The sequence below is a fragment of the Symphalangus syndactylus genome, chromosome 1 (genome assembly GCF_028878055.3).
Source record: "Symphalangus syndactylus isolate Jambi chromosome 1, NHGRI_mSymSyn1-v2.1_pri, whole genome shotgun sequence".
In the NCBI taxonomy this organism is placed as follows: domain Eukaryota; kingdom Metazoa; phylum Chordata; class Mammalia; order Primates; family Hylobatidae; genus Symphalangus; species Symphalangus syndactylus.
The window spans coordinates 16,107,516-16,132,134 of NC_072423.2; the positions used below are offsets into that span (position 1 = coordinate 16,107,516).

General features: G+C 38.2%; 1 long non-coding RNA gene across 1 annotated transcript; it reads left to right on the top strand.

Annotated features, from left to right (window-relative positions):
• Positions 1–1,426: 1,426 nt before the first annotated feature.
• LOC129491968 (uncharacterized) lies at positions 1,427–23,276 on the top strand. The gene is made up of 3 exons (XR_008660679.2): positions 1,427–1,771; positions 10,165–10,343; positions 22,815–23,276. It is a non-coding gene; the product is annotated as an uncharacterized lncRNA (long non-coding RNA).
• Positions 23,277–24,619: the final 1,343 nt, after the last annotated feature.

A 24,619-nucleotide genomic window follows, 5' to 3' on the forward strand; every position in this document is an offset into this window, starting at 1 on the left:
CTGCAAGCTCTCAAAGACAGCAATGCAGAAAGGGTAGGAACTTGAGTCCTGCATATGGACTGTTTCATAAATCAATGTGATGAAGGACAATATAATCTCTTATCTTGCTGAAAATTAATGAGCAAGACCCATGTCATATTCATATTGTGCCCTACATAGTGTCTCACTCATAATAAACACAGCAAATGCTTTACAAATGAAGATGACTTCTATAAATCAGTGTGATCAAGACTGAAGTCTTCCCTGAATATTAGTCAGAAGGCCCACATTAGACAAATGCATTCTAGACCTAATTTGGGCCAGACATGTGCTCATTAGCGTATAATTCAGCTTCAGATCTGGGGAAGGGGAGGGAATTATTTTACTCAGATGTACTGAGCAAGAGGCTAAATCCAATCCGTACAGTACTCTTAGTCATCTGAAAACATAAAATCCAGGAAGGCAAGGCCAGCTTACCTCTCCTTACCATCTGTTCACTCTCTCAGCTTTAGGGAACTTCAAGAAGTTATACCAGGTACATCACAAATGTTTGACCTCTGTGAATGCCACCAGCATCCAATAAATAGCTCGATATAGAGACCTAGGAATCATCTAAGACTTCTCCACTGCCCCAGGTTACATATCCAACCTTTAACAATCTTATCCACTTTACTTCCCAAATATCTCTCATTTTTCTCTATTTCCATTATTCCCACAGTAGTCCAAGCTAAGGTCATCTTTCTCCAGTAACATGCCATCACTTGCTAACTGATCAAGCAATATCCACACTGCAAACCTCCTTCATATGATCTATTCTCCCCTGCATAACCAGAGTGGCCCTTTCAAAATTCAAATCCAGTGTCACTACCCTGATATGGTTTGCCTCTGTGTCCCCACCCAAATCTCATCTCAAATTGTAACCCCCACGTGTCGAGGAAGGGACCTGTAATCCCCAAATGTCAAGGGAAGGAGGTGACCAGATCATGGGAACAGTTTCCCCCATGCTGTTCTCATGACGGTGAGTGAGTTCTCATGAGATCTGATGGTTTGTAAGTGTTTGACTGTTCCTCCTTCACAGGCTGTCTCTTGTCTGCCACCATTTAAGACATCCCTCCTTCCCCTTCTGAGATGATTGTAAGTTTCCTGAGGCCTCACCAGCCATGAGGAAATGTGAGTCAACTAAATCTCTTTTTTTTATAAATGACCCAGTCTCAGGCAGTTCTTTACAGCAGTGTGAAAATGGACTAACACGCTACCCCATCTCCATCCCACTGCCATCCTCCCTGAAGCCCTACAGTAGATTGCTGTTACTCTTAGAATCAAGACCAGACTGCTTCCGGGGTCTACACCAACTTCTGTGGTTTTGTCCCCAGCTAGTTTACATCACATGCCCCTCCTCTTCCTTTCTCCATCACATTTCACATTTGCCATTTACTTTTTTTTTTTTCATTTCAACCTTCCTTTGCTTTTACCCTGTCATGCTCCCTCACCCCACAAAGCTTTTGTACATTCTGCATCTCCTTCCTGGAACATTCTACCTCCCTCTTCATCTAGGTCTCTGCCTGAGCCCAGGTTCCCTAAAAAGCCTGGTCTGAGGCAATGACTAAAAAGGCTCCTATTTTGTTTAAGGACTCGCAAACTCATGGCAAGAAGGTGAGGAAAACAGCTACAGAGGGAAGGATGAGAAGCAATGCAAAGTGACATATACCATCCTGGCCACAGCTTCCCAAGTTGAGTCCTTTGCTGAGTGCACTCATGTGGCCATGAGGGACATCTCAGAGAGGCTGCAGAGGTAAGCAAGATCTCTTTCCTGAAATAATTTGTTCATCAGAAAAAGGGAGAAGAGGAAATGAATCTTCCTAGCTCTTTCAAGGTCTTTTTTCCTTATTACTCAATTCCCTGAACAGGGGGTTAATTTAACACTCAGTTTCAGATTGTGACTTCCAGCCTCATTATTTGGGAAGCCAGGTTGCAAACCACAGTACATTATTTTATCCAAACCTTGAAGTAATGGGGAAAACATTAAAAAAAAAAAAAAAAACAGAGACTCGGGTACACAGCTGGTTAGATTGGCTGTAGGTGGCAGCCAAGGGGAGAGCCTGGCCTTCTGAGGTGCAGACTGGTCACCGTTAGGCAGGAGCATGGGTCAGTCAAGGCTATGGCCTAATTACAGGATACAGTGGAGCATTAAGTCAATGGCGATGCACTCTTAGAATGTGGCTACGCCCCTTGTAACCACTATGGTATTTACAACCATTCTAAGGACACAGAAAACTTGTTCATAGTACCAAGAAAAAATGGTATATAAAACTGTGTATAAAGTATGTTTCAATTATAATCTTTAATTCTGTTAGAATTCTTTTTTCCCAAGAGTATGCATTAACTTTACAGTTTTCTTAAAAAAAAAAAAAAAAAATTGAAGAAAACAGTTTCTCAAGAAGAAGGGTCAACAGATTCCACAGTAATAACTCAGGAAAGTGCAAGCATTGCAGGGACCAGGAACACCCAGGCTGGCAAGAAGCCAAAGCAGGAGGGAGCGGGGAGGGGCACAGCCCCGACGCAATGTTAGGAGGCTCTGACCACTTTCCGAAGAACATTGTATCTCCAAGGCCTTCGCTTCTCTATCTGTAAATTTCAAACAAGATCCCGGTGTGTGATGTTCCCCTTCCTGTGTCCATGTGTTCTCATTGTTCAATTCCCACCTAAGAGTGAGAACATGCAGTGTTTGGTTTTTTGTCCTTGCGATAGTTTGCTGAGAATGATGGTTTCCAGCTTCATCCATGTCCCTACAAAGGACATGAACTCATCCTTTTTTTTATGTAACTGTGGCTGCATAGTATTCCATGGTGTATATGTGCCACATTTTCTTAATCCAGTCTATCATTGTTGGACATTGGGTTGGTTCCAAGTCTTTGCTATTGTGAATAGTGCCGCAATGTTTTGGGGTGGGGGGAGGGAGGGATAGCACTAGGAGATATACCTAATGTTAAATGACGAGTTAATGGGTGCAGCACACCAACATGGCACATTTATACATATGTAACAAACCTGCACGCTGTGCACATGTACCCTAACACTTGAAGTATAATAAAAAAAAATTCAAACAAGATCTTCATTTGGGTATAATGAAGAAAAAGTGAGGACATGCATCTGAAAGCTGAGTCAGAAACTCTGACGCTCTTTCTACATTTCCTAACTGCTGCCAATGGAGAAATGTCCTATGTCACTTTTCCTCACAGAGACTATACAGCCTTTTACGAATTTATCTTTTTTTCTGAAACTTCTCTCTAACTTTATTTGACATTGCAGTACTAAATAATAGATGTGAAGCTTTTCACATCTGTACTGGAAAAAAATATGTTACAAAATAAAGTTGTATAATGCCTCCAGCTATCATTATAACTGAACAGCAGAGAATATTTGAAAATATTTTGAAAAAAGATTGTTATGAAAAATTCACACTTCAGGCCGGGTGCAGTGGCTCACACCTGTAATCCCAGTACTTTGGGTGGCCAAGGCGGGCAGATCACGAGGTCAGGAGATCGAGACCATCCTGGCTAACACAGTGAGATCCCATCTCTACTAAAAACAATACAAAAAATTAGCCGGGTGTGGTGGCGGGTGCCTGTAGTCCCAGCTACTCAGGAGGCTGAGGCAGGAGAATGGCGTGAACCTGCGAGAAGGAGTTTGCAGTGAGCCGAGATCTCGCCACTGCACTCCAACCTGGGCGACAGAGCAAGACTCTGTCTCAAAAATAAATAAATTTAAAAAAAAGAGGGCCGGGCGCGGTGGCTCACGCTTGTAATCCCAGCACTTTGGGAGGCCGAGGCGGGTGGATCACGAGGTCAGGAGATCGAGACCACGGTGAAACCCCGTCTCTACTAAAAATACAAAAAATTAGCCGGGCGTGGTGGCGGGCGCCTGTAGTTCCAGCTACTCGGAGAGGCTGAGGCAGGAGAATGGCGTGAACCCAGGAGGAGGAGCTTGCAGTGAGCCGAGATCGCGCCACTGCACTCCAGCCTGGGCGACAGAGCGAGACTTCGTCTCAAAAAAAAAAAAAAAAGAAAAATTCGCACTTCAACAGTGGTTTTTCTTTTACTGTTGGGATGTTTCTGCACTTTCCAAATTTTCTACAACCAGCATAAATTTCTCATATTTCCAGAAGTATCTATTCTTCTAATGTCCATAATGAAATGACCTATCAATTTAAGATATATTTTTAAACGACGATGGGCAATACTAATAGCATGAGGTGGCTCAGGCATTCTCATAATATTAGAAAAAATATCCCGTCTATCTGGGAAACAATTAAGTCTACTTAGGAAACAACTGGAAAAGTGCATATCACTTTTAAATGATTACATCCATTGCTGCAGGAAATTTTTTTATTTTTTGAAACAGACTCTCACTCTGTCGCCCAGGCTGGGGTGCAGTGGCACAATCTCAGCTCATTGCAACCTCCACGTCCTGGGTTCAAGCCATTCTCATGCCTCAGCCTCCCAAGTATCTGGGACTACAGGCGTGTGCCACCACGTCCAGCTGATTTTTAAGTAGAGACAGGGTTTTCCTGTGTTGGCCAGGGCTGGTCTCAAACTCCTGGCCTCAAGTAATCTGCCCACCTTGGCCTCCAAAAGTGCTGGGATTACAGGCGTGATGCCTGTATCCCAGGCTGGCCTGGTGCAGTAATGTACCCCCAAAATTCTCCCCCTAGAATAATTTTAAATATTGGTAAAATTTCATGCACAGAGAAATGTGGATTACCATACTTTACATGATCTTGAAAAATAAAAAATATATAAAATGTCCCCAAATTGTATAATATAAATGATTACATGAATATATCTTTATTGTGACCATCATAAAGCCATTAGAAATTAAATTTATAGAAAAACTTTAACTTTTAATAATGAAAACGTTTAAATATATGCAAAATACAGAGAACAGTATAATAAATTCCATCATTTCCATCACGTAGATTCAACAATTATCAACGCAGTACCAAACTTACTTCATTCATACTCCTACTTACTTTGCCCCTCTCAAGTACATATTTTGAAGCAAAATCTTGACATATTATTACATCTATAAATTCCTCAGCATGTGTGCTTCCAAGATAAAAACTTTCAGAATACGACATTATTACACACAAACATTAATAATTCTTAACATAAAATATCTAGTCAACAATACAAATAATTTTTATTTTTCTCTATGACAGAGGAATTTTAATTCTTCTAATGACATGGGAAATGCATAGAAGGGGAAATGCAGGTACAAATCTGTATATACAACATTATTCAAATACACAAACAAGTGTGGAAAGAGATTACACACGGGCCTTCTACAATTGAATATCTCTCTCTTCAGCTGTCCACGAGCCCCCTTGTCTTCTCACATTTCTGATCTGTCACATGTCCTACCAGGAGCCCTACCCCTGTGAGTTTATATGTTAGTAGGTGAACATGAGTGGGCACTCAGGGGGTGAACCAAGCCCATCTTCCAGGATGTGCCTTCCAGATGAGTTTTGTTCTCAAAATCATTGTACGCGTACTTTATGGAAAGATATATATGTAGATTTGGGGATTTCCAAAATCTGTAAAATTTTCTTCTCAAATGTCATAGACCTAGTGCAGCAAAATGTTTAATAAAGTTAATCTTCTGTTAAAGAGATAATGCTTTCCAATTTACATATCGAATGCTTATTTTTTCTTCTGTTTAAAAAATTAGAGCCAACATATTATTGCCACACTAAATTGTGAATCAAATTAGCCAATGCTTGCCAGTTACCTACTATCATATCTGCAACACAGAGAACATACTAGAAACGGAGGTAATTATGGGACCATGTTTTTTTTGTTGTTTTTTTTTGTTTGTTTGTTTTTATTATACTTTAGGGTTTTAGGGTACATGTGCACAATGTGCAGGTTTGTTACATATGTATCCACGTGCCATGTTGGTTTGCTGCACCCATTAACTCGTCATTTAGCATTAGGTGTATCTCCTAATGCTGTCCCTCCCCCCTCCCCCATGTTTTATGTTTATCCCTGAAGATTAAAAAAAGAATATATGGCACTAGCTTTCTATCTAAGAGAAACAGATTGAGTAAATTTTATTTATCTTCCCTACTTTACCACATATCTGCGCATTACTTTTTACACATATCAAACTATATGATCTCATGATAAGCCACATATAAATAACCTGTTTGTTTTTTTAACCAAGCCTTTGTACTCCTTGCCTATATTGTCTTGAGCTTAACCCTCCTAAATTCTCCACGTTTCTCAATTACTAAAGGGTATTATTTCACCATTCCATATAACATCCAAGAAGGAAATCTCTGATATTATATGTATTTTCAAAATTGAATTAAAGGCAAGTATAAGTAAAGAAAATTAGTAATGAGTGACTAGAAACCTTTTTAAGCCATAATCCAGGTTTCTACAACATGAACCTAAATGATAGATGTGTTGTCTGCAAATAATTATTTTAGATGAAGATATTCTAAAGACCTATATTTACATATATCTAGCTATAATATACACTATTAGTGAATATAACATGAACGACAACTTAGATTTTGAGCTTGAACTTTTAAAAAATCTATTATTATAACAGAAGGAAGAAATCAAAGGTCGTGTCCCAGCCTTTGCTCTCACCGTATGAGAGAGCACTTCCCATGAGCCAGACTTCCCTTCAGCGCCTTATGATTCAATAGTGACTGTGAAGGACATCGCCATCTATTCAATATACTATATTTGGATCATGAAGCAAGTAGTGTATGCTGTAGAATATAATTCAGAAAATGCTAGTGGTTTGTAAATATTACTTTTTAAAATAGTACAAAATAAGTATATTCTTAACAGTGCTTGTCAAGAGGAAAAAGAAATTACCAGCCTGCTGTCTTTAGAAAGCATATGTGTCATAAATAATTTAATAAAAGACAGCTCTAAAGAGGGAGGTTTCACAATGACTCTCAATAGGTGATGTGCTTATATATACAAATGTGGTGTGTGTGTGTGTGTGTGTGTATATGTGTGCGAGCACGTGTGTGTGTTGTAGCAGGAGAGGAAAAGGGGTATTTAGCAGAATCATCTGGAGACATTTCAAAATATAGCTTCCTTCTTTCAATTAGGGCTTCATCTAACAAAGTTTTATCAAGTGTCCATCAGGTACAGACAGCTTTTAGTAAGTGTAACACCCCTATCCTTTAATATCACCCCTTCAACAAGACACATATCGTGGATGTGTTGGCTCTGTCTCTGAGGTGAGAGATAGTGTATGCTGTGCTTAATCTGTTTACCTCTACAAAAGTCTTCCTTATCTTTAAAGAATCTTCCATACAATGTCCAAGGAGGCAATCTATTATCACATCTATTTTCCATCTAGAAAATAAAAAAGTAAGACACCAAAAATTTGAGAAATTTCTCCAAGATTACACAGCTAGCTATTAGTAAAGGCAAGATTTGGGCTCCAAAGAGCAGATGAGAATGCATGCCATGGACAGGCAGATGACCCTGGGGGAGAGAGAAAAAGGAAGCCATCAGGACTGAGCCAAGCATGGCCAGTTCCTCCTTCTCACCAGTCAGGGAAGGGACATGCCTCCTTCTCCTGGAGGAATGTCCAGGATGAGGGGCAGAGGAAAGCGGAAGGCCCAAACACAAGTCCCTCCATAGGGAAACATGAGCCCATCTTTTAAGATTCTCCCTAACAGCAAATACTTGTTCTGAGAGGAAACAAGTGCCTGGATGAGCACTAGAGCAGTGTGAGAAGCAAGGTTCAGTTTGTGGATTCTTCTTGAAAGATGGAATGCATATTTTCTCTAGCCTCCCTGTTTAATCATGCCTTATTATGCCAAGTTTACATGATACTTAAGATAGAGAAAACTTTAGAAACCCAAGTTAACACACTTAGCACAGCCTAAGGAAGAAAATTCAGTGTGTCCACATGGCTGAGCTCCCAAATCCTACCTATTGATTGTATACAGTGTACATATAATCTCTCCATCTCTCTCCTCATGCCAGCGCATAGCAAAACACTCTGGCTCTCTCCCATGGGACTCTCACAGCCATGTCAAATTCATCCTCCTTCTCTCAAGACTGCTTTTAAAATCTCAGTGTGTGTGTTTGTGTGTATGTGTATGTTCTACTCTGCACACATCATTACCTGCTTCTTGTTTTCTTATTCCTAATTTCCTCTTTAATTAACTTTTTTTTTTTTGAGAGGGAGTCTCACTGTGTCACCGGGGCTGGAATGCAGTGGTGCAATCTCAGCTCACTGCAACCTCCACCTCCCAGGTTCAAGCGATTCTTCTGCCTCGGTCTCCCAAGTATCTGGGATTACAGATGCACGCCACCACACCCAGCTAATTTCTGTATTTTTAGTAGAGATGGGGTTTTGCCATGTTGGCCAGGCTGGTCTCCAACTCCTGGCCTCAAGTGATCCACCTGCCTCAGCCTCCCAAAGTGCTGAGATTACAGGTGTGAGCCACCATGCCCGGCCTCCTCTTTAATTATTATCAGCATTTCCTACACCAAATTTCACACTACAAATCTGTTTTCTTCTCCTTAAAAAACATTCAAATAGGCCTATTCAGAGATTCAAAGAAAATTGAAATCTTCCACAATGGTTAACCAAACGGTTGTTATGACATATAAAAAGTATGGAGATTATCCATTGATTTTGCATAATATTCATGGCAGTTAGCTCAAGAATTCTAGAATTGGCTTCTCAATTACTTTCAGGCTAATATTGAAGTCTAAAAAGAAGAAAAAAATAAAACCTTAATAAATTAATTAATAGAAAATTAATAGATTAATAAAAGTAAAAAATAATAAATTAAAATTAAAATTTTATTTATTTAAAAAATAATAAAATAAAATTTAAAAATTAATTTAAAAATTAAAACTGTAATAAAAAGTTGTCCTCCAACTAAGAAAAAGCTCCAGGAGTCCCAATGACCCCAAACACTCACTCCCATTAAGGTAATCTCCATAAAGTGCACTGAATGAGTGACTTAAATGAAAAATAGTAATAATTCCACAATTACAAAATAATAGAGATTGTATGCAAATTTTTGTAGGCTCTTTTCCCCCATATTCCAGAGCTAAATTGAGCCTCTGTCTAAACCCTCTTGTTTTTCACCTCCCCTGAGACAATGTACAACGTCACAGCATGAATTCAGCAGGGTGCAGGACATCACATACAGAGATCATTGCTTCTGAAGGGTTTTCAGGTGCACAAAGACAGGCTGCAGGTGGTGCAGTAAAATTCAGAAATGCACTGGAGTATCATGCATCCTGATTCAACTATCCCATCTGTATATACAAAAAAATGGGATCCTCGCAAAGCATAAATTGATTCATTTCTATGCTGATTCTGATTTTACCAATGGCCTGTGGGCATATGCAAATATTTTTAGCTAGGTCACTATCACATGCATACACACCACACATGGCAGACAAAAACTGCCACCTACCAACCTTCTTTAAATAAACAAATTCAAACAAGTCAAAACCAAAGACTGTCAAGGAAAATAAATGTGTTGTTATAATTAGGTGATGCCTTCGTAATTCCATTCGGATATTTTCCACAAACTGTAAGTAGGTTAAATCCCCAAGTAAAATCTACATTCCTCCCAAATGTATGATTCACAGATGTAGCTGCAGCCTAAAGGAGAGGGCATCTTGCTGATGCAGCCAGTCCCCAGGAGGTCTGCATTCCACCCTGTGCCAGGTCTCCCTCCACAGCATTCCAAGAAATCCTCAGCTGACCTCAGAAAGAATCACATAGCATCCTTTCTGAGAAAATAATGAGCCAAACAATTAAATTAGAGGACAGCACATTTCTCTTCATTTCATTGCAATCTAAATGTGAATTATCAAGTTGTCTAATAGATTAAAGCGCTCATGTTTGCATCCCTATGTTATCTCCATTGATTTTACTCTTGTCATTAGTATAATGCTTGCAGGACTGAGCCAAAACATCTGGAAAAAAGCACAAGATTAAGTATGGATCTCCTCTAAATTTTTGTTTACATCTCACAATTAAAAAAAAAAAAAGCACATTCATCAACACAAAATTTTGTAACTAAATATTACACAATAAATTAAATAGTAAACTTGGACTACTTTCAATTAGAACTATATTAATGCAACTCAGTTCACAGTCCCCATTTTACTTTGTCAGATCAGAAAAACTCATCAAAATGGAGACCTGCAAATAAGAGGAGGAAGAGGGAGGAGAGAGAACACAGAAATCTTCCGAGTGGCTTCAGTGACAGGAGGGGAGGAGTCACCACCTGCCATTTGCATGTAAGTGTTTTTGTTCCTCTCATTTACTGCTCCTATTTATGCATGTGTGTGCAGGTATGTATTAGCTATAATAGAACTTAATTTTCTACATATAATCAACACATCCCACAAAAGGTTTGAAATAGGTGCCATTCACATTGAAAAATGCACATAAGTCACTCCTAAAAGTTGAGAACTTTCTAAACACACAAAAAAGGGTACCTAGTTGCAGAAGTTGCCCAGAATGTGGTCACCAATGATTGGACAGTAAGAATCAAAGTAACTCAGGAAAGAGGGTTTATTTCTAGCCACAGTGGTCCAGAAGGCATAAGAGAGAAAAGCGGGCTGAGAGGACCCTGACGTGATGTTAAGATAGGTGAAGAAACGTGTAAAAAGAAGACAAATGACAAATAGTTGAAAGACAGGAAAAAAAAATACATGATTGAAACATTTCAATGTGGTCACCATTATTTTCACTGCTTCTACTACTATTTATATTATTTATGTAGATTAAGGACCTGTGTTGGAACACATTCAAGGCAAAATCGTAAAGCAACAAATGGAAACGTTTGTGTGATTGTAGCAAATGGTTTGTGAAAGGAGCACTAATCAAAAATAAGGCTAAAAATAAAAACTGGACCCAAACTTTGGAGACTTGGAAATCCAAAATAATAATGTGTTTAGATTTTAACCTATAGGTAACAGGAGTCATTAAAGGGTTTTATGCTGTAACCTATGTAAAAGAGGTGTTTCTGAAGTATTCAACTGGTAGTGATGTTAGGAGGAATAAAACTGGGAAAAGGAGGCAACTTCAATCAAATAAGTGAGGTGTATTCATTCCAATGCAAGACAAATAAAATTTTTATGAAATTCTCTACTTCGGTTTTGAAAAAGACAAATGGATGTTGACAAATCAAGGCATAAAACAAAGTCCGAGGCATCAGGGTCAGAAATATGTCTGTGGTATTTCTTTTAGTCAAACAGTTCAGAGGCAGGGCCCTGTTCAATAATTAAACATTTGTTCTCAATGCACTCTATTGTGTCACTCCAGAATATCCAGGAAGCAAAAAAAGATGATTGTAGGTCACTCGATTTCAGCTGGAAGAGAATTTTGACCAATGAAGTAAGCACACAAGTAATTTCTCCCAAAATATTGCAGAGTAGCTGGAGTCAGTGCTGTGAGTGCAGCCGAGAGCAGTGAGGGGCACACTCTGTGGTGGCAGGCGCTTTGTCCTGCATGCTGCTGCACATCAGGATTCCAAATCACACACTTGGGAGGGAGCTGACACCTTATCCTGAGACGACAACACCAGCATGGCCAAGGTCTCTCTTGCATGGCTGTGACCCAGAAGGGACAACTGGTCAGGCACAAAGCTGAGATTTCTGCTAGGGTCAGTCAGAACAGGAAACACTGTTTTATTCCATGCTGCTCAGGGCCTCAAAGAGCCTCATGCATACCCAGCTCTGCCTAACACCTCCCATTCTCCAAAATGATCTGGCAACACTCCCACTAATATCCCTGCCATGGCATCATCCCCACTTCCATCTGACTATATCCCTTCAGGTATTAGAAAGGAAACAACCTATTTATTTTTAATTAATTGTGAAAAAAACGTAATTTATTTATGCCATCATCTCATTACATGAAGGACTTGAGCCAGATTTCAGAGATAAGTATAAGAAAATGGGATAATAAATAAGTCAGAAATTTGAAGAAAAAAGATGAAGGAAGGAAAATAAGATGATAGAAATAAAAGTCATAAAAAGATGATATTATAAGATAAAGTATATGTTGAAAATCCACTGAGTAGGGCTCATTGGAAGAGACTGGATATTAAAGCTTCAGAAACAAGTAAATATGAGATTGGTTGATAAGTCTATCAACCTGTATTCACTGCAGGTCATTGGAAGAACTGAACTGAAAGTAAAACATAAGTCAGTAAAATGCCCAGAATAGAAAGAGATAAGTAGTTAAGATAAATGAGAAAAACTAAGCAGAGCCTGCTATCGTGATTGTTGAGAAAGAGGAATCACGATGTCCTGCATTCTCGTGGGGACAGGGACCCAGCAGAAACAGCTCTGCCACAATTCACAAAGCAGGTAGGATGAAGTGGAATTTGAAATTTTACCAAGATGTCTATGGCTACCTTGTCCAGGTCACAGGCTGGGGAATTAAAGTCTAAAATTTTGCAAATTTCTCTCTGAGTCTCTTGGCAACCAAAACAAAGTAAAGAGGAAAATCATGAAACTGTAGGAGCGTTTCACAAACTGGTATCTGCTTAATGCTGTTCTGCCAGATCATAATTGAAATGCCCACATACCACACACATGATGTAAGAAATATTGGCAAATTCAGGATTTAACTAAAGTTAATGTTTGTTTCTTCTCAACTGTTCAACCACACATAGCTGTTAATGTGATGATTACCATATAAAGGGGCCAGAAAGCTTTTTCCTTGTGCCACTTACCAGTCTGCTTAGAAAAAGACTGCAGAAGCAGGGCGCGATGGCTCACACTTGTAATCCCAGCACTTTGGGAGGCCGAGGCGGGCGGATCACGAGGTCAGGAGATCGAGACCACGGTGAAACCCCGTCTCTAATAAAAAATACAAAAAATTAGCTGGGCGTGGTGGCGGACGCCTGTAGTCCCAGCTACTCGGAGAGGCTGAGGCAGGAGAATGGCGTGAACCCGGGAGGCGGAGCTTGCAGTGAGCCGAGATTGCGCCACTGCACTCCAGCCTGGGCGACAGAGCGAGACTCTGTCTCAAAAAAAAAAAAAGAAAAAGACTGCAGAACACAGTCTGGGGAGTAATGACTCAAAAAAATTAATGATGGAAAACCCTCAAAAAATTGTGTGTAGAAGAAATATACCTCAACAAAATAAAAGTTATATATGACAGATCCACAGCTAGTATCATACTGGATGGTGGAAAACCGAAAACTTTTTCTCTAGTATCTGGAACATGACAAGGATGCCCACTTTCACCACTGTTATTCAACATAATACTAGAAATCCTAGCTAGAGTAATCAGACAAGAGAAAGAAATAAAGTGCATCCAAACTGGAAAGGAAGAAGTCAAATTATCCTTATTTGCAGATGATATAACCTTGTATTTGGAAAAACCTAAAGACTCCACCAAAAACCTATTAGAATTTATTCACAAATTCAGTAAAGTTGCAGTATACAAAGTCAACATACAAAAATCAGTAACATTTCTCTGTGCCAACAGTGAACAATATGAAAAAGAAATCAAGAAAGTAATCCCATTTATGATAGCTACAAATAAAATACCTAGGCATAAATTTAACCAAATAGGTGAAAGATCTCTGCAATGAAAACTATAAAACATTAATGCAAGAAACTGAAAAGGACACACAAATATATAGAAAGTTATTCCATGTTCATGGATTGGAAGAATCAATATTTTTAAAATATCCATACTATCCCCAAAATCTACAGATTAAATGCAATTCCTATCAAAATACCAATGATATTCTTCACAGAAATAGGAAAACTATCTTAAAATTTATATGGAACCCCAGAAGACCCAGAATAGCCAAAGCCAACCTGAGCAAAAAGAACGACACTGGAGAAATCACATTACCTGACTTCAAATTATACTACAGAGTTATGATAACCAAAATAGCATGGTACTGGTATAAAAACAGACACATATATCAATAGAACAAAATAGACAACCTAGCAGGAAATCCATACCCTTACAATGAGCTCATTTTTGACCAGGGTGCCAAGAATATACATTGGGGAAAGAGTCTCTCCAATAAATAGTGCTAAGAAAATTGGATATTCATATGCAGAAGAATGAAACTAGATCCCTATCTCTATCCATATACAAAAATCAAATCAAAATCCATTAAATACTTAAATCTAAGACCTCAAACTATGAAACTACTACAAGAAAACACTGGGGAAACTCTCCAGGATTGGTCTGGACAAAGATTTCTTGAGTAATACCCCACAAGCATAAGCAACCAAAGCAAAAATGAACAAATAGGATCACATCAAGTTAAAAAGCTTCTACAGTAGCAAATGAAATAATCAACAAAGTGAAGAGACAACCCAAAGTATAGGAGAAAAATATTTGCAAACTATTCATCTGACAAGGAATTAATAACCAGAATATATGAGGAGCTCAAATAACCCAACAGGAAAAAATTCAATAATCCAATTTAAAAATGGACCAAATAACTGAATACACATTTCTCAAAAGACATACAAATGGAAAACAGGTATATGAAAAGGCACTCAACATCAATGATCACCAGAGAAATGCAAATCAAAACTACAATGGGATATCATTGCAACCCAGTTAAAATGGCTTTTATTCAAAACACAGTAAATAACCAGTGCTGGCGAGGATGTAGAGAAAAGGGAATCCTTGTACCCTGCTGATGGTAATATAAATTAGTACAAGTACCTGAAAAAACTAAAAATAGAACTACTATATGGGCCAGTAAATCCACTGCTAGGTATATACCCAAAAGAAAAGAAATCAGTAAATCTAAAAGATATCTGCCCTCCCATGTTTACTGCAGCACTATTCCCAATAGCCAACATTTGGAGTCAACCTAAGTATCTATCAGTGAATGAATGGATCAAGAAAATGTGGTACATATTCACAATGGAGTACGATTCAGCCATTAAAAAAAAAATGAGATCCTGTCATTTGCAGCCACATAGATGGAACTGGAGGTCATTATGTTAAATGAAATAAGTTGGGCACAGAAAGACAAACTGCATGTTCTCACTCATTTGTGGGAGCTAAAAATTAAAACAATTGAACTCATGGAGATAGAAAGTAGAATAATGGTTAACAGAGGCTGGGAAGGGTGATGCGGATGGGAGCGGGAAAGTGGGGATGGTTAATGGGTACAAAAGTATGATAGAATGATTAAAATCTAGTATTTGATAGCACAACAGGGTCTATAGTCAATAATAATTTTTTGTACATTTTTAAATAACTAAATGTGCATAATTGGAATGTTTGTAACACAAAGACATGATAAATGCTTTTGGTGATATATACCCCATTTGCCTTGATATGAATATTATATATTGGATGCCTGTATTAAAATATCTCATGTAGGCCAAGCCTGGTGACTAACTTCTGTAATCCTAAAACTTTGGGAGGCCGAGGCAAGAGGATCACTTGAGGCTAGGAGTTTGAGACCAGTCTGGGCAACATGGCAAGACCCTCATCTCTACAATTTTTTTTAATTAACCAGGCATAGTGTCTGTAGTCCCAGCTACTTGAGAGGCTGAGGCAGAAGGATTCTTTGAGCCTAAAAGGTCACTATCCTGCTGTGAGCCAGGATAGTGCCACTGCACTTCAGTTGGGTGACAGAGTGAGACCTTGTCAATAAATATATATAATGTTTATATATAAATATAATATTAATATATATTATATAATGTATCCCATAAATATGTACACCTACTATGTATCCATAAAAATTAAAAATTAAAATTAAAAAAGATGAACGGCCAAAAGAAAAAAAATGTTCAGGAAAAGTTTAGTTTTCCTTAGGTATCAAGAATTAGGAAACACAGCATTCTTTCATAAAAAGAACTGGGCAACATATTTTCATAGGGAATACGTTCCAAGTCCCTCAGTGAATGACTAAAACTTTAGATAACACTGAACTCTTTACATACTACGTTTTTTTTCAATACAATAAACAAGACAGCTACTAAGTGACTAACAGGGGAGGTAATATCTACGGTGTGGATACACTGAACGAAAGGATGACTCATGTCCCATGTGGGATGGAACAGGACAGCATATTTCACCACACTACCCAAAATCAACAGGGAATTTTAAAATGTATTATTTCTGGAATTTTCTATTTAATATTGTTGGACCTTAGTTGGCCTCAGGAAGCTGAAACCACAAAATGTGAAAGTGCAGATAACAAGGGAGGACTACATTTATGCTAGGAATCCCCATGAAGGTCTCACTGTGTATATGAAGCACAAAATCCACAACCTCTGCCCTACAAAAAGAAGTCCTAATAGCATTTCTCTGACAACATCCCTTGACATGGTCACATGCATGACACTGAAGAAAATATGTACATGTAGTTAAAAAAAAAAAAAAAAAAAAAACAGGATGGGTGCAGTGGCTCATGCCTGTAATCTCAGCACATTGGGGAGGCCACGGAGGGTGGATCCCCAGAGGTCAGGAGTTCGAGACCAGCTTGGCCAACATGGTGAAATCCCATCTCTACTAAAAATTAAAAAATTAGCTGGGCGTGGTGGTGGGCACCTGTAATCCCAGCTACTGGGGAGGCTGAGGCATGAGAATTGCTTGAACTCGGGAGGCAGAAGTTGCAGTGAGCCGAGATGGTGCTACCACACTCCAGCTGGGGGATAGAGTGAGACTCTTGTCTCAAAAAAGTAAATAAATAAATAAAATAAAAACAAACAAACAGGCCAAAACTATTGTCTGATTCTCGAAATATGTGGTTTTCTAGTGGTCTGACTTGATCCCAGAGTTCTAAAATTTAGAACAATAAGAAGAATAGATTATCACATGCACTTCAAGTAATCTTGAAGAAATGTTCTAACCTGATAGCTAAGCTAAGATATCCTACAGCTAAGAGTTAAAGCTCTTTGGAAAGCATTTGAAGATAATCTACACCACTAATTAAAGACAGATTGATTTATTTTGTGCACAAACAAAAAGACTAGGATTTTAATCCCTTAATAAAAGTTATGGATTTATGCTTTAATAGAAAGCTCTGAAACTTGTCCATCAGGTAGGTGAAGGAAAGGTTGGCAGAAAAGGTCAAGTATCTCAACAGCAATATCAGATCCACTCAAACCAAAGGTCTCAAAGTTTTGCATTATAAAGCTTATAAATAAGTATTTTATACTACAGAATTTTTAAAGCAGGTGTTATAAAATGCCCATTTAAACCATTTAACACTTCTTTCCAGATTGCAGTCAAAGGACATCTAATTTTAATGAAGGTAACTTCTTGGTGTACCTCCAAGATACATTGAATACAAAATGTAATCCCAAGTAACTAAATGAGTTAACCTGCTACATAGGATTTTAGTGATAAGCCAATTATATTTAGAGAATGCCTGCCAAAAAATAATGACTAGATTTTCAGAAAAATTGATCTTGAGCCATTCTTACTGATGCAACTTTGAGAGCAGGGCCACATGCCTACTGCGGAATGGCCAGTTTTTGAGAGTCACACCTTGTTGTCAGCACCAGAAGAGTCTCCCTTTTTATTCTCATGTCAATAAAGCATCCAGCATTCAGAACAGTGTCATGTCATTGAGAAATAAGATAAAAATAGAACCCTAATATGGTTCTATTTGCCCCTCTTAAAATTGTTCTTATCAAAGAGAGTGTTCTTACTCAGCTACGCATGTGTGAGGGCTTCTATCTGAGCCTAAAGAGCTGACCAGGGCCCAGAGTGGCAGCTGTTATGAGCTCTTATACCCAAGCTCATTCTTCCCTGGTGCAGAGTCAAAGACTTACCTACCATCTGCAAGGAACAGTCCTATCTGTCTTACATTATCCTCACACTTTGTGCATTGTAGAGTGTCAATATTGCTGTCCCTACTTAACAGGAAGCCCATGCTAAGCTGGAGCCAATGGTTAGAATCAAGTTCACATGAGCTCCCTGCCTACCTCGGTAAAGATGATCGTGAAACTATGCCCACGCCTCCCAGCATCACATGAGATGGAGGAGCATCTGTCACTTCTTCTGAGTGAGCATAACCAATTTCCCCATTCTGCTGCAACTGTCAGAGTCTTTAGGCCTCATTCTATGATTCAGGGCCCCTGCTATTATTATACCAGGAATCAAAGAGTGACAAGAAAAATTATCAAAAATATATTTTGTTTTTTAACAAAATAAGAATAAAATTATGTAGCAAAAGACAACATACAATGATGTTAGCACTCAGAAATGGGTTTTTTTGCAAGTTGATACTCTGAAATATGTCCTGAGGCTTGTCTTAGGTAAGTTCTACATACTGGTCTCTGGCCAAGTTGCTGTGAATCATTGCAGGAGACACTGAGGTCTCGGTTCTAATCTTCCTATACTCCTCTGCAAAAGCAGCCTATCACACAGTGCTCTTGGGTTCTTTGAGCTTCTGAAACAAGTGAAAAGAGACACTGTTGTACTGATACTCTCTAGGGAGTGAATTGCCACCCCCAACATACTATCTTCCTTCTTATTCATCAATGCCTTCTGTACGAAATAAGCCAATGATAAACCCACATATGTTGAGCTCCTGTCAAACTCAAAGTGCTCTGCCAAGGAGGAAGGATAAGCCATTCATCCCACACTCAGGAAGCTAAAAGGCAAAGCTGGGGTAATACATTATATGTATATAAATATTTACATATTATTATGTATGCAATATATAATTATATATATTTCAAATATATTATAAACATATTTTATAATATATGAAAAATATTTTTAATATAGAAATGTATAATTATATATTTTATAATGTATATGTATATTATATATTATGTACTATATATGTTATTACCCCATATATATGATATATAAACATATAGGTTTTGGACTCAGCCTTGGGCTTAAATCTAGGCTTCATCACTTGCTGCCTTGGTCACTTTGCTTAACCTTAAAGTATGGAAGGTGATCAGCAGAGTGTTTGGCCCAAAGTAATTCCTTAAGAAACTGTAATTATTATCTATAATATATCCAGAAAGTGAGGGGACTTTGAGGATCATTGCTGGCCTAATATACATCAGTAACTATTGTAGACGCATATTTTATACATTGACTCCTTGGTAAGTCTACTTAGGCTGTAGGGGGGTGCGTGTGTGTGTAGTCATCCCTTGGAATGTGGCAAAATTCCCATAACTTGTAAATATTATAGCAGCACTGGGTTCAAACCCTGACTCTATCTGGCCCAAAGCCAGATACCACCACAGAACACCGGTGCTACAGTCTGAAGCTACCCTGTGCAGTATGGGAGCCACTAGCCAATACGGCTATTTAAATTTAAATTCAAATTAGTTGAATTAAAAATCAAGTTCCTCAGATGCACTGGCCACACGTCCAAGGCTCAAAAGCCACACATGGCTTATGGCCACAGTGTTGGATAATAGAGATATTAGAACATTGCTATCAGCATCAAAAATTCTACTGGGAAGCACCAATCTAGATAAAAGGATGAACACAATAAACATTTTTCACTGGCCAGAAAAATGATGGTGTCTGTTAAGTTAAAGCAATGATAGAATGAAGGAAGTGATCATTCTGTATCCTTGAGTGGGCTGTGATAGTCATAATGAGCATAATTAAATAAAACTCTCACCTTCACCTTTAGGTCTCTATTATGCAGGAGTTAGGAAGCAACTAAGTTCCTAGAAGTTGCTATTATCTGTCTGGTTAATATGCTTTCATCAAGCTCAGAGAAGCATTCTGTTAATATCAGTTTGTCTCCATTTCTTCAGCAAACTGTTACCAGTGAAATAAAATTGTGTGGAACAGTCAAACAAGGTGTTAGGAATGTCTCTGTGTATGCATGCCAGTATCAACACCTTTGCAAGTTTATTTAAGCTGTTATCTCTTTTCTTCAGTGCTCAGTTAGATACTTGTTTGTGATTTTTCTACTTAAAACAATAGTAGAAATGACCAAGTGTTTGAATTAGCCTCCTTTTCAAGAGTTCAGTTTAGCCAGGTTTTTTAAAAAATTACTTGTAGAATAGAACTTTCGTTTCATTTTTATTCATTTGCTTAATCAATAAATATTTGGAAAAAAAGAAATATTTGCTTATCACCTGCTCTGTATCTATCTGCTGCTGGGCTGGATGCTAAGGATGCAAAAATTAACCAAAATAAACTGGGCCCATAATGCCACGGCATTTAGAGTTTTCGGTCTTCTCTCACCATAGAATATTTAAATTTTACTACAAAAGATAAAAAATAATGTATAGGAAATAATTTGACTTACATAACTTAGCAAATAATGACACATCCCAGTATGACAAATTAATCTCCACTGGAATAGAAATTCTTGTTCACCATTCTCTCTTTCCTCTTCCTTACTATGCCTCTGTCTTATACTATAAGCCCTGTAAATATTACACTTATTCTCAGAGAAAATCCAGATATAAAGTTCTTAATTTTTTTTCACAGATGAGAAGAAAGAAGTACAAAAAAAGAAACCCCACAATTGTTGTTTCAAATTTATACACTATGTAGAGATCCTAGAAATAGAAATCCTGCCTGGCAAAGAAAACCAGAACTGGACAGAGGTTAAGGTTAAAGTTGTGAACACAGATTCTATAAAGGAACAATTGCAAAGCAGAAAGAAAACCAGGTTCAATTCAAATATAGCATGGACAAGTGGGGATTTATAGCCAAGAGGAGGATGAAGTCAGTGGATGGAAAATTACTGAGAGGAAACATCAGATGCAATGGGAATTCTGGCTAAACCGACTTCATGGGATTCTTGGTGAAGGTGGGCCAGGATGATCACATACCACAGGTTATGGGGATAAAGAATTTGATTGTAAAACTACATTCAGATCTTTGAAAGTCTGCTTTCTATGTCACTACATTTAAATTATAAATGCAAGTGAGTTGTTGCCAATGCAGCATCCTAAAGCTGAGTTAAGTAGCCACAAAGACTCTACAAGTAAAAATCCTTTCATTTTATCAAATTCGGCCAAGAAGAATAATTTAAAAGGTGAGCCTACAAAAGCCAATGTGATTGAACATCGTTTCATGGTGTATGCAGTCAATCTGCGTCTTTCTTATGGCCTGAAGACAAGTGGCCATGAGCAGTGAACATTTTTGACTGGAGTCTAAGAACCCATATTGTTTCTAAATGCAATCTAATGGAAAATTCCACTGGGAAAGAAAATCACAAGTCAATCTAAACCAGTAAGGTAATATTAAAAGAACAGAGAATGGACAATAACAGTAACTTCATTTTTATGTAACACTTATCTCTATCATGAAAAAGCAAATTGCCTTAGTATTGTCTGAAAAACTTGGAAAACTAAGAACATGCTAAGCAAGAACTAGTCCTGTTAAGAACATTCAGAACAGAAGCTGCCAATCTTAATAGCAACTGTTCTTTCCAAAAACTATATATTCAACTTTCTGTGTATTTTGACTTTGGTTAGAAGAGGTAAGAAAATAAGAAGATGACTACCTATCTAAATATGAAATAAAATAATGCAACAATTGTGCATTTCTTTCTAGGACCTCACACCATCACTTCAAATGCTGCCATCTAAAAGGAGAACATTTTGGTATAGGAAGAAGATTGATTTGTAAAGATCAGGATGTGGTTTGCAAGAGATACAGGTTCTACATTCGTTTTTCTATGTGAAAAATACAACAGTTATGTTGCATTGACTACAGAAGGCAAGACAACTAAAAGAGACCCACCAGATTTCTCTTCAGGGGTCTAATTTTACCCTCAATTTTTCCTTTTCTAAATATGAAACTTAAATTTTTGTCTTCTTCCTTTAAACACTCTTGGTCATACATCAGTGGTTTCCAAGTCAATACTTTGCCTCCTTAATTTCAAATTCATCAAGCTTTAAATTGATTTTGAAAACTTTTTTCCATCAAATCAATGTTTTAAACTCTTTCTGGCCAATTAACTTTGTTTGCTCCCAAATAGTACTCACTAGGGTAGCCCTTCTTATTCATCTAATCATCCTGTCATCATAAAATTCTACTATTATTTTCTAACAGTTGAGGACAATGCATATTCCTTCCCCCAAAGAATTCACAATTGACCCTAAGAGGCAAATGATACATACATATTATGGTAAATTACGCATTCACCAAAGACTTTTTTTTTTTTTTTTTTTTTTTTTTTTTTTTTTTAAGACGGAGTCTCACTCTGTCGCCCAGGCTGGAGTTCAGTGGCGCGATCTCAGCTCATCGCAGGCTCCACCTCCTGGGGTTCACGCCATTCTCCTGCCTCAGCCTCCCGCGTAGCTGGGACTACAGGCGCCCGCCACCCCGCCCGGCTAATTTTTTGTATTTTTAGTAGAGACGGGGTTTCACCGTGTTAGCCAGGATGGTATCGATCTCCTGACCTCGTGATCCACCCGCCTCGGCCTCCCAAAGTGCTGGGATCACAGACTTGAGCCACCACGCCCGGCCCACCAAAGACTTTTTAAGAATGGTCTTTACTGGACAGCCGAAGTAATCAAAAAAAGTCTACTTTTAGAAAAAGTGCACTTAATTGGGTTCTAAACAAAGGAAAGACTAGAGAGGGAAGACATTCTATACAAAATAAAAAGAGAAATGATAACTGTTAGGAACAAAAGCAGAAATGACACGCACACGTTATATTTCAGAAGGCAGTGACAAGCCAATTTGGCTATAGGGAAAGGTTTTCAAAACTTTCTTAATCACTGAGTTTTACTGGCCTTCTTTCTAGAATGTTCAGGACTGGCAATAACTTCCCCTCAGTGATGTAAGTACATTCATGTAAAAGAAAATTATTAGACCCAGAGAAAATGTTGTTTCTAAACAATATTTCTGTATTTCAGGATCTTCAAAATCCAGGTAAGAAACACAGTGAAGAACTCATCTACTGCAAGCTTGGCCCCATCCATCAGTACCAATGAAGAGAGACAAATCAGGATAGAAAGACATCACTACTGTCTCTATTGTCAGTGACATTATGGACTAATGAATAAAAATAACTGCTTTACACAGTATTCTACAGTGTTCTACAGCGACTTCATATACTCCTTTCATTCTTGCAATGACCCAAATTTAAGTGTTGTGTTTAAACCTAAGTTAGGCACACGTTAATATCTCTACTTTACTAATGAAAAAAACCTGAGGTTAAGTGATTTATCCTTGGTCGCCTTCCTGTCAATGACAGAGGCACACTTTTTATTTTTATTTTTTTATTTTTATTTTTACTTTTTTATTATACTTTAAGTTCTAGGGTACATGTGCACGACGTGCAGGTTTGTTGCATATACGCATATATGTGCCATGTTGCTGTGCTGCACCCATTAACTCATCATTTAACATTAGGTATATCTCCTAATGCTATCCCTCCCCACTCCCCCCACCCCACAACATGCCCTGGTGTGTGATGTTCCCCTTCCTGTGTCCAAGTGTTCTCATTATTCAATTCCCACCTATGAGTGAGAACATACGGTGTTTGGTTTTTTGTCCTTGCATTAGTTTGCACAGAATGATGGTTGCCAGCTTCATCCATGTCCCCACAAAGGACATGAACTCATCCTTTTTTGTGGCTGCATAGTATTCCATGGTGTATATGTGCAACATTTGCTTAATCCAGTCTATCATTGATGGACATTTGGGCTGGTTCCAAATCTTTGCTATTGTGAATAGTGCCACAATAAACATATGTGTGCATGTGTCTTTATAGCAGCATGATTTATAATCCTTTGGTTATATACCCAGTAATGGGATGGCTGGGTCAAATGGTATTTCTAGTTCTAGATCCTTGAGGAATCGCCACACTGTCTTTCACAATGGTTGAACTAGTTTACAGTCCCACCAACAGTGTGAAAGGATTCCTATTTCTCCACATCCTCTCCAGCACCAGTTGTTTCCTGACTTTTTAATGATGGCCATTCTAACAGGTGTGAGATGGTATCTCATTGTGGTTTTGATTTGCATTTCTCTGATGGCCAGTGATGATGAGCATTTTTTCATGTGTCTGTTGGCTGCATAAATGTCTTCTTTTGAGAAGTGTCTGTTCATATCCTTCACCCACTTTTTGATGGGGCTGTTTTTTCTTGTAAATTTGTTTGAGTGCTTTGTAGATTCTGGATATTAGCCCTTTGTCAGATGAGTAGATTGCAAAAATTTTCTCCCATTCTGTAGGTTGCCTGTTCACTCTGATGGTAGTTTCTTTTGCTGTGCAGAAGCTCTTTAGGTTAATTAGATCCCATTTGTCAATTTTGGCTTTTGTTGCCATTGCTTTTGGTGTTTTAGACATGAAGTCCTTGCCCATGCCCATGTCCTGAATGGTATTGCCTAGGTTTTCTTCTAGGGTTTTTATGGTTTTAGGTCTAACATTTAAGTCTTTAATCCATTTTGAATTAATTTTTGTATAAGGTATAAGGAAGGGATCCAGTTTCAGCTTTCTACATATGGCTAGCCAGTTTTCCCAGCACCATTTATTAAATAGGGAATCCTTTCCCCATTTCTTGTTTTTGTCAGGTTTGTCAAAGATCATATGGGTGTAGATGTGTGGTATTATTTCTGAGGGCTCTGTTCTGTTCCATTGGTCTACATCTCTGTTTTGGTACCAGTACTATGCGTTTTGGTTACTGTAGCCTTGTATAGTTTGAAGTCAGGTAGCATG